The sequence below is a fragment of the Lithobates pipiens genome, unplaced genomic scaffold (assembly GCF_037356315.1).
Source record: "Lithobates pipiens isolate NorthernLeopardFrog02 unplaced genomic scaffold, aLitPip1_a1.2 Scaffold_16, whole genome shotgun sequence".
NCBI classification, from domain to species: Eukaryota; Metazoa; Chordata; class Amphibia; order Anura; family Ranidae; genus Lithobates; species Lithobates pipiens.
This window is the reverse complement of record NW_027507748.1, coordinates 323,558,950-323,571,115: the sequence shown is the minus strand read 5'-3', so window position 1 is coordinate 323,571,115 and position 12,166 is coordinate 323,558,950.

Genomic DNA, 12,166 nt, shown 5'->3' with positions numbered 1-12,166 from the left:
TGTGTGCATGGGGGCTTAAAGTCAATAAAACTTCTGTCAGTGTCTTCCAATATCTAAAAAGGAAGGCCCTTTTATTCCCTGAATGAAAAAAATGTCAAATTATTCCCTTATAGTTAGAGATTTTGACATAATTGTATCAGGTATCACAGCACATATAATTTTTGGAGCAGTTATTGACGCTCACGCATCTCAGTTTGTAATTTTTAGTGCAGAGTTGTAAGAATTGAATGCAAATGTTTCTGGCATAGGATGGGGTGAGTATGCAAAACCATCAGTGTTGGTTTCATGTTAACAGGTAGTTTAGGAGTTATGTGTAGTTATTATTATAGTCAGGAATTGGGGGTTTGGTTTTAAAATTAAGATTAGAGTTTAGATTTGAGAGGGAAGAGTAAAGCGTAACAAAACTGTTAAAGAGGTTGTAACCCCCCCCCCCCCGACCTATTTTTACATATAGGTAAGCCTATAATAAGGCTTACCTATATGTACTGAAAATATCTCCTAAACGTGTGCCATTTAGGAGATATTTCATGCACACTGCGCAGATGATGTCTTTGGCGCATACGCAGTAAAGAAACAGCCCTCCGAGCCGTTTCTTCCCCAGCATGTGCCGTGACTGGTGGCTCCAGCACGAATGGCAGTCACAGAGCCAGAGTCTGCGGCCCTGGGAAGGAAGACAGGTGAAGATAGATGCTTCCACCAGCGGGGAAATAGTGGGCTTCCTTTGTAGGTAAGTGCCACATAATAGGCTAGTATGCAATGCATACTAGCCTATTATGCTTTTTACTGGAATAAAGAGGAAGTAAAACCCATCAACGTATCTAAACCCAAGAACAATAAAGTATATATTGCAGCTTATCGGCCCTTAGATGTAATGGCTGCATTTGATTTATTTTTTTCTGGCTTTTTCTTTTTGCTTGGTAATATTGCCCCTAACTCACTTCCTGATCTAAAGTGACAACACTCGCTCAATGTACTATATCGGAGCACCATTGCCACCCTAGGACAAGAAAAGTTAGGACTACAGAACCCCTCTCCTCATCTATATAACAATGATAGAAGTGTTCTGTGCTTTACAGAGACAAAAGGGACAGGGCTGATAACAGTGCTTGAAATTTCAGTACAGTGGTGACAAAGATTATAGGAAGTTGTTTACAGGTTTTCTGGCAAAATCCATTTTTTTCCCACTTATCAAACAGATATAAAAAAACAAGAAGGCAGGCAAACTATGGATTTGATTTACTAAAACTGGAGGGGGCAAATTTTGGTGCAGTTGTGCATGGTAGCTAATCAGCTTCTAACTTCAGCTTATTCAATGCAGCTTTAACAAAAAACCTGGAAGCTAATTCTGTGCAGAGCTGCATCAGATTTTGCACTCTCCAGTTTTAGTAAATCAACCCCATTGCCATGCAATTACATAAAAATATTACACAACACCCCTGTGTTGGCGGGGATGTGGTGAACAAGCCACACACACCCACATTTGATGGTATTGTCCAGTCATCCGCCCATCCTGGCTGACCATCTTACACTGGGTGAAGGCAGACCCCCCCCCTCCCCCCTCCATGTTTACCCTCACCTTTCTTCCTTTTTCTCTCTTTATCTCTCTACCCTCACCCCCCCCCTCCCCCCACTATCACTATGTACGGTGAATTACACAAATGATAAATATCCCTGCGAGGGCCCTCGTATGGGAATCTTTGGTTGTTTAGACACAACACTAAGACAAACTGCTTAAATGTTTCGAATCATATGACATAGTATTTAGCATGTAAAATAGATGTTCTCAAACCATTGTTGGCTATGTTACTTTTACCTAATGACCCACTAATTGTAACGCATATTTTGCAGTAACTGTACTGTAGACTATGTTTTTCTTTTACTTTTCCAATAAAAAATAATTAAACAAAAAAAAAATATATATTACACAAATATTCCATAGCCATATGTTCTTTACTCAACTGTAAAAATATGAATCAATTCCCAAATATGTATGGTACCATGCTAAAACATGCAAGCCCACCTCCTTGTGGACTAAAGCTCACTACAGAAGTATGACCATGTCTCTCTCATAAATGTCAACTGCATGTCCTCCAGTCACCATACACAAGTATAATGCTCAGGGAAATAAAAAAGAGGGTTCTAGCAGTGTAAAATGTAATTTAAGTACATCCAGGACCATTACGTAACCACATTTGTGTGTAAAAAGCTTGAATGTACTTTGAAACTTGAGGCATTACAATTCTAGCATTAGCTGTCTCACTCGGTGTCGGAAGCTCCTCCAAGTAATTACATCTTTCATTACCTAGACTTAAATAATATATATTTTTTAATACAATAGTTAAACAGTAGCAGGGTTTTTCACGTTTGAAAATACCAAACGTTTAACAAAACGCTGTCAAATATTTGACCAACAAGGGTTTGCATACACCTTAAAAATGTGGGTTCTACACTGAGAAAAATTATAAGCGCAACACTTTTATGTTTGACAATATTTATCATGAGCTGAACTTAAAGATCTACGTCTTTTTCTATATACACAAAAGGTCAAATATTGTTCACAAATCTGTCTAAATCTGTGTTAGTGAGCACTTCTCCTTTGCCGAGATAATCCATCCACCTCACAGGTGTGGCATATCAAGATGCTGATTAGATAGCATGACTATTGCACAGGTGTGCCTTAGGCTGGCCACAATAAAAGGTCACTCTAAAATGTGCAGTTTTATCACACAGCACAATGCCACAGATGTTACAAATTTTGAGGGAGCGTGCAATTGGCATGCTGACTGCAGGAATGTCCACCAGAGCTATTGCCCTTGAATTGAATGTTCATTTCTCTACCATAAGCCTTCTCCAAAGGCGTTTCAGAGAATTTCCCAGTACATTCAACTGGCCTCCCAACCACAGACCATGTGTAACCACACCAGCCAAGGACCTCCACATCCAGCATCTTCACCTCCAAGATCGTCTGAGACCAGCCACCCGGAAAGCTGCTGCAACAAACGGGTTGTATAACCAAAGAATATCTGCGCAAACTGTCAGAAACCGTCTCAGGGGAGCTCATCTACATGCTCAACATCCTCATTGAGGTCTCAAACTTACTGTAGTTCATTGACCGACTTGAGTGGGCAAATGCTCACATTCTATGGCATCTGGCAATTTGGAGAAGTGTTATCTTCACATGTGAATCCTGGTTTTCACTGTACAGGAGAGATGGCAGACAGTATGTATGGCATTGTGTGGGTGAGCGGTTTGCTGATGTCAACGTTGTGGATCGAGTGGCCCATGGGGGTGGTGAGGTTATGGAATGGGCTGGCATATGCTATGGACAAAGAACACAGGTGCAATTTATTGATGCCATTTTTAATGCGCAGAAATACCATGATGAGATCCTGAGGCCCATTGTTGTGCCATTCACATCAACGACCATCACCTCACGTTGAAGCATGATAATGCATGGCCCCATGTTGCAAGGATCTGTACACAATTCCTGAAAGCTGAAAACATCCTAGTTTTTGCATGCCCAGCATACTCACTGGACATGTCACCCATTGAGCATGTTTGGGATGTCCTGGATCGGTGTATACAACAGCGTGTTCTAGTTCCTGCATCCAATATCCAGCAATTTTGCATAGTGATTAAAGAGAAATGGACCAACATTCCACAGGCCACAACCAACAACCTGATCAACTCTATGCGAAGGAGATGTGCTGCAATGCGTGAGGCAAATGGTGGTCACACCTGATATTGACAGTTTTTTCGGACCCCCTGGAGCCCCCCCCCCCCCCCCCCCAATACAGTAAAACGGCACATTTTAGAGTGGCCTTTTATTGTGGCCAGCCTAAGGCACACCTGTGCAATAATCATACTATTGAATCAGCATCTGGATATGCCACACCTGTGAGGTGGATGGATTGTCTCAGCAAAGGAGAAGCGCTCACTAACAAAGATTTAGATAGATTTGTGAACAATATTTGAAAGAAATAGGCCTTTTGTGTACATAGAAAAAGTCATGATAAATAGGGGCAAACACAAAAGTGTTGTGTTTATAATTTTGCTTAGTGTAGTTCCCATTTGCATGCCCTTCACCAGTTTTGGTGCTTATGTAGTCCTTTTTTACTTAGTTGCTGTGCACTTTTTTTTCCATAGGCCTAATGGAGAAGTTGTTTCCCTGCAGCCTTGCATGTGGGTGGCTTCTCCATTAAGGCCTATGGTAAACAGCCACACCTGAATAGTACACTATTGGCTTCCAGCTTACTAGAAAGCAGAGCAAGCATGCGCCATAGCTATTGCAGGAATTCTCCAACTGATCTGAGGTGAATAGATTGTGTGTTTGCGAGGGGGTGAATATTGATTGCAGATAGCAGTGTGTGTGTGGGGGGGCTGCAGGTCAGGTTACCCCAATACTAGATACAAATTTTTGTTATTATTTAAATCTTAAGTTTTACAGTTGTTGCTGTTCCAGTGCTTCCAGTTGTGATGACCAAGCTCCCCAAGCTGTTTTTCTTGCCGCTCTCCGGACAGTTTTGTCACTGACAATCTCACTGCTACCATCAAGTGCAATGCAAACCAGTTGCCATTAAGCAGTACCCACCCCGACTCCAGTGCTTGGGAATGAAGATTGAATTGGCTTTTGCAGGACTGCAAATTTAGTTAAGCTCTGTTATCTAATTTCTTAGTCAAAACAAGTGGTAGATATTTATCTCTTGTACAGGTGTTATATGAACAGGAAATAAGGGAAAAACTCCCAATGGCATCACAGGCATAAATAAAAACCTAACACACAATGTAACACTTTCCCACACTCTTTCCCACTTTGTCCAAAGTAAAAAAAAACAGACTTTGATTTTACAAGTTTTCATTTAAATTTCTGATCTGTAGACACCAACAGAAGGGAGAGGAAATGTACAAAGTGAGGGAAATACTTTCGTAAGTAGTTGTCCTCGCAACAAGTGTCGCCATTCTTCCCTTCTAATCATGTTTCAGAGACAAATAAATGTATTGCAATCATGGAGGGGCCGCTGATTGCATTAGGTTATTTTCTCTTAAAGAGGGTGATATGGTTTGATAGCCCTGGCACTTACTGACACACCTTGGGTTGACAGTCAAATTCATTGGGCAAATACCCGGCCAAAGAGAAAACACAGTTCAATTTACGACAAACAAAATTGTTCTCTGTTATAGATAACCCTAATGCTAGCAGATAAGGTGTTTCAATTTACCTAGGCAGGTCTAGAGACCACAGTTCACAAATACATAGTACTGAAAGTATATGCTAATGATGAGCAAAATATCTCTAAGCTGAGCCTTATTACTGTGGAAAGTCCATCACTGTACCACACACAGTACTTGTACTATAATATAGAAGTCTGTCCACATTGGTATTGTAAACGTTGGCACTTTCTCTTTCCAACTAAAAAGATTTGTAATCCAACAGTAAACTTTCTGTTCCTGGTGGCAGAATACAATGATAAGCAAAAGATTCTCAACCTGAGCAAATAAAGTGCAAACTGGGTTGGTCAACAGGACTCCAGAATCCTGGCTGACCCCCTCAAAGTCCCAGCAGGGGTTTACACCTCACTCCCCGAGCTCCCCTCCCTCAAGCCGATGGGGATTAGGACTGTGACCTACACACTTCCCGGATTACAGTTTCTCTTTACTGTATCTCTTCCCGGAAGTATGGCATAGCAGCCAAGAACAGCAACTCTGGAACCATGGCTGGGAAATAACTGATCTCTGGATGCACACAGTCTATGATGCTCTAAGACCAACAGTGCTGCACAATGAGTGTGAAGTGCTCATGGGTAGCAAACTCAATCTCTGTCTTCAGACGTTCTCACAAACAACAATTACTCAATCTCTGTCTTCAGGATCAGGCAGCAACTTTCCTCCAGGTGCAGACACCTGGGCAGTGTCATTTTTTTTTATTATTTAAATTTTATTTTATTTCCAAAAAGAAAAATAATTTCCATAAAAACAAAACAAAAAAACCCTACATAGCAAAGGTAAAGTAGATCAAAACTGTTAATTACATATAGAAAACATTTAAACCTACTCTGACCAATATATTCATAAATATATGTCCAATAATCAAAAATGTATCAACTGAAAAACCAGGACCCTAATTCAGGCATCCTAACATGTGCAGTTCCTTTTTCCTCATGAACCATTGAAAAGTAAGGGGCTACTGTAAAACCACAAAAAAAACTCATACCAGTGATAGCAACATAATATACTTCAAAAAAATGGAACATTAAAACAAAAAAAAGGCCATCAATTATAAGCATACACAGTATATATGTGTCCCATAAAGAGAAATAGTCCTTCCAACAGTCCTCCAATCACTGTACACAAAGATGAATGGTGATATAATAACGTTAAATGAGTGTTCCACCTCACTGTGTTTAAAATGCACACTCACCAACCATAAACCTTTTATAAGCGTCAAATGTTTAGGATGATGACCAATGGGACACCTTAGGCCGCGTACACACGGGCGGACTGTTCGCCCAACTTTGTCCGTCCAACAGTTTCGGCAAACAGTCCGCTCAAAATTAGCATGGACGGACATGGCCACACACGACGAACGAACAGTTTGCTGAAACCGTGCGCGATGACGTGAACGGCACGTACGACGGGACGAAAAATACGACGTCCTATACACTGCATTATAGCTTTCGGCGTGAAAATCCTTTCTGAGCATGCGCGCAACTTTGTTTGACGAACAAGCCTACACACGAGCGGACTGTTCGCTGAAACAAGGTTTCAGCGGACAGTTTTTCGGAAATTCCGAAAAACCTTGTCCGTCCAACTGTCCGCTGAAACTGTCCGCTGAAAGCCCACACACGAGCGGACTGTCCGCCCAAACACTGTTCAGCGGACAAAGTTGGGCGAACAGTCCGCCCGTGTGTACGCGGCCTTAGATCATACTTCAGATGTTCTGCACATTATACCATATGATGTCTTCAGCAAACATACACTCCAGATATTACTCTAATGCTCAATTGTGCCAGGAACCCAAAAGAAGGATAATAAATTGTGACAGTGTGGTACTTTTAATAAAAGACTACTTAAAAACATCAGATGTACACTTGCATTTAGTGGTGATGCCGTTAGCACCAACATAAACAGCCTCCAGGTGATTACTTGCATGCCGCCTGTATTAATACAACCATACATCTTTGAGCACGGGGATTAGAGGACTTTTTAGAGGACTATTTCTCTTTATGGGACATATATATAATGTATCTACTTATACCTGTTGGACTTTTTTTGGTTTTTAATTTTCAATTTTTTGATGTGTAATATATTACTATCATTTGTATGAGGTTTTATTTTTTTTTTGGTTTTACAGTAGTGCCTTACTTTTTGATGGTTTATGATAAAGAGGTTATATCTACTTAAGTAAGCATCTGCACACTTATGTGATTTTCCACATTGTTGATGCCATATTTATCACATTGTTGGAGTTCTTTTTCCCTCATGGTTACTAGGAAAAAAGAGAGGAAAACTTTCCCCAGTGGGGAGACAGGCAGCAATACAAATTTTACAGGGTTGGTATCACTTCCACACTCTATCCGAACCTAAAATATGGTTTTAGATACACATTAAGGCAGAGAAGGGTTAAATGTTAGGGGACTTGTTAGTGTTGGAGACACTATTATAGGGAGATAATTGTCCTCAAGCGCTCTATACAGAAGTCAACAGTATAAAAAAATACACCAACAAATTACACAGAACAGAAATTTCTGTACATTAAAGAATACAAATATGAATAGCATTACAGCTTTTAAATTCAATATACTAATAGATAAAGTTCAAAAATTATATCTAAAAAAACTCAGCACACATTGCAGTTTCTAAATGTTAAATACCTAAATGTATACAGTGTTGCTGACATGAAAAAAGTATTGTAGGACTCTCCACTCAAGAAATTTGTCTGCAGCAGTCTTGTGTAGTAAAAGGCCAGAACAGAGAACCCAGTACTTTCATAGATGGGTTTGACAGTATTTCCATCCAGCGATGGACCTGCCTCCCACCCTCACAGTATCTAATTGCAATATGCACTCCTAATGGAAATTTGTGTGTGCATCTTCGACACAGATACATAGACAACTTTAGTGAGAGAAAGAAACACCGACTGCACATGAGCTAATATTATGTAAGTTTCCTGAAGACTTGCCCTGTCAGTCATTCCCTTTTCAACAGTTAACTGTTTAATGTTAGATGTCAAACTATGTCCCACGTGCATTGTAAAGAGTTTAACACACTGTTGGCCAAACCAAGATGCAAACAAAAGGCTTTCTATGGCACCATGGACAAGGCTTCACATTCTCCCCCACAAGTCTTCACTGATCCTTCACATGATGTTCATGTGATCAAGTTCAAAAAACCCTCTAAATTCCACCCCGCAGGGTAGAGATTCCAGATGCTCTGAAAACTGGGAAGGCAAATACACAGTGGAGTAGTTTCATTGGATATTCTGTATAAAAAACTACACATGAGTAACTAATTTATAATTTGCAATATAATGCTTATATAATAGCTTATATAATTACAATTATGGGTTTTATGTTTATTGTGATATATTATCCTTATATAATGGTTTATATAGTTATAGGTAAATTTACTCTACAAGAATGAACACATGCTCACATGCATTGTGGACATCTTACAATATAAATTAATACAGATGTAGCTTTTTTGCATTATAGTTGTGTGTTTGTCTAGCCTTAGCCTGTTGCTCTGTTCAGAAACAATCATCGCACTGTTTTCTGAGCAGGCGACAGAAAAAAAGAAGCATTACAGTCTTGATCCATAAAATATTTCCATGAATAGCTGAAAAAAAAGTTTTTAAAACAGCATATATGTTAATTAGATGTGAAGATATGGACTAAAAAAATTTAAGGAAACAGAGAAATTAATTAAAGTGCAACAGTGGTTTTGGCTGAAGGGTGTTTTGGAAGGGTGATGTAAAGGTTCACCTCCTGTTCCGATTAATTGCTGCCTATAGTACCATTAAGTTACATACACATTGTTAATGGCAGCTAAGAGGAGGCTGAGGTGCCCGTAAGCACTAGATGACAATCTCCTGATCTCTCCTTTATTGACAATCAAATGTCTTTAACAGCCAGGGCTGGTTTTCTGAATAACCAACATAGCCCCTGGCCTAGGGCAGTGGGGATCTAAAGTCTTATTTTTTCAATCTGGAGTAACAATTTTTCCTGTTGTTGCACAGTGTGTGTGTGTTTTTGTTGGTGGAAGAGTTTATGGTGTACTTAACTTTGAATCTATACACCTAGAACCAAACGGCAAGCAGATTAGGGCAACAGTTCTCCTACTGTTCTAGTTATTGAGTCTAGGGGATGAAAGCAGAGTGGGCAAACATTCTCCTTCAGCTTTTCCATTGCCAGTCTCAGTGTACATTGTGGTACCTAATATTGTTAGTGAGATTTTAGGCCTAGTCAGTTAATTAGGGTAGAAGACAAGATGGAAAAGACAGCTGGTCTTGATGACAGCCACAAAAGGGCAATTACAAATAAAAAAAGTGAATGGTTCAGTTAGATAACATGACTCGCACTCCCCAACTGGCTTTAAATAGAAGTGCTTGTATGACTATAATGCCATATTATACAAAATCAACTATTCCAGTACCCTATAGTAAGTGCAGCAATGTTGCAAGTAATGATTTGTTTATTAACCACTTGCTTACTGGGCACTTAAACCCCCCTCCTGCCCAGACCAATTTTCAGCTTTCAGCGCTGATGCAGTTTGAATAACAATTGCGCGGCCATACAACACTGTACCCAAATTAAATTTTTATCATTTTTTTCCCACAAATAGAGCTTTCTTTTGGTGGTATTTAATTACAGCTGAGAGTTTTACTTTTTGCTAAACAAACAAAAAAAGATGCAAAAAAAATAAAAATCATGTTTAATAGTTTGTTATAAAATTTTGCAAACAGGTAATTTTTCTCCTTCATTGAAATGCGCTTATGAGGCGGTACTGGTGGGCACTGATAGGCTGCACTGGTGGGCACTGATAGGCACAGTTAAGGCGGCACTAATAGGCACAGATAAGGCACAACATTGCCCACCAGTACTGCTAATCAGTGCCCACCAGTGCTGATAATCAGTGCCACCTATCAGTGCCCATCAATGCTGCTAATCAGTGCCCACCAGTGCCACCTATCAGTGCCCATCAATGCTGCCAATCAGTGCCCATCAGTGCCTCATCATTGGTGTCACCTATCAGTGCTGCCTATCAGTGCTGCCTACAAGTGCCTATTAGTGCCCATCAGTTCTGCCTATCAGTGCTGCCTACCAGTGTCTATCAGTGCCCATCAGTGCCACGTATCAGTGCTGTCTATCAGTGCCACCTACCAGTGCCTATCAGTGCCACCTATCAGTGCTGCCTATCAGTGTCGCCTACCAGTGCCTATCAGTGAAGCCCATCAGTGCCGATCAGTGCGGCCTCATCAGTGCCCATCAGTGAATCCTATCAATGTGCATCAGTGCAGCCTCATCAGCGCACATCAGTGAAGGAGAAAAATTACCTGTTTGCAAAATTTTATGACAAACTATGAAAATGTTTTAATTTTTTCTAAATTTTTGCCCTTTTTGTTTATTTAGCAAAAAATTTTAAAACAGTGGTGATTAAATACCACTATAAGAAAGCTCTATTTCTGTAAAAATAATAACAGTACCCTGGAGTTTAGGCAGGGTTGCTCCTCACAAATTTACTTGCCAGGAGTAGTCAACCTGGTTGATTGTTAGAGATCCATTGATTTCTCCCTAAGTTTGGCCTTGTTGCACTTTTCTCTTTTACCACTAGGTGGCTGTGTACTTGGTGGTGCTAGATATGAGAAGGGCAACTCAAGGTCATGTTATGGATATATGGGGTATCTTAGCCAATGGGCATTGGTTTTCCTGGATTCCTTGGCCTGCTGGGAGAACCTATATATTTAGGTGGAGTCAGGTGATCTAGGTTCTGTGCCACCTGGATGGCTGTCTGGGTGGACATGTGTCATGTTGCCCCGGGCTTGTAGGCCAGAGATTGGGCCTATCCTGGGGCATCTGGCTGCTGGGCTGTCTGAAGGACTATCTAGAAGCAAGAGAGAGCAACACAGGGTTGGGATTGCAGCTTGCAGTCCAACCAAAAGTGACGGTTCTGCCCCCTGGAGAAACCATCTGTGGTCAGGGGTAGAGGGGAAGCTGTTGCCACAAAGGGACTGTCCACCTTATTACCAGGGACCACAGTGAGTAACTGAAGCAAGTACCGGAGCCATATTCTCACCGCACGGGCACGGTGGAGAATGAGGGAACTTCAGGCAGTGATCAAGTCAGGGACCCAGCCAGCGGAGGTGACACTTGCAGAGCAGCCTTGTGTATCAAGCTAAGGACCCAACAGAGAGGTGGGGGTGATGCTTGAGGAAGATACCAAAGTGAAGATTGGAGGAGCCCAAGGGATTCAGTGGCAGTGAATCAGAGGGTCTAGTGAGAGACCGGGAGCTCAGTGGGCTGAAGAACTACAAGGAGAAGTTGTAGTGAAGCTGAAAGGACTGTTACATCTGTGTTAGGAACTGTTAAAGACTGTTGCCATAGGAGACAGCATTCCTGCATGTGCAGATGTGGCTTCTTGCTGGAGGCCTTTCCCTGCACAGCTGTCCTCCTATTGAAGTCTTGGAGTCTGCTAATTGAACTTACAACTACTCAAGGGTGTCCTGGCCCTAACCCTCTTCCCCCCATAAAAGTTTGTAAGAGAAACCACCCCTCACAACCCACCACATACAGAAGGATGTCAGCTATCTCTGGCTCTGGAGGTCCTCATTAGACTGAAGGAGGCCAGAGACCTTGCTACATGTCATATGGGCACAGTGTTGCATGACTGAGTAACCGTCATTCAAAGTGCAAAAGCACTGAAAGCTGAAAATTGGCCTGAGCAGGAAGGGGGTAAAAGTGGCCAGTAGGCAAGTGGTTAATAAACTTTTGTTTTTGGGCTTAATACCACTTGAAGCCTCCTTGGAGCCACGTCCTGTCTACAAGCTTAGATTCTGTCAATGGCTTCATAGTATTTCTTAGGGCCGCTTTGCTCATTGTGACAACATTGGACCGTGCCTGTGCAATGTGTATCTGCACAACTGCTTGTAGTCTCCTTTGCAAGAGTGCGT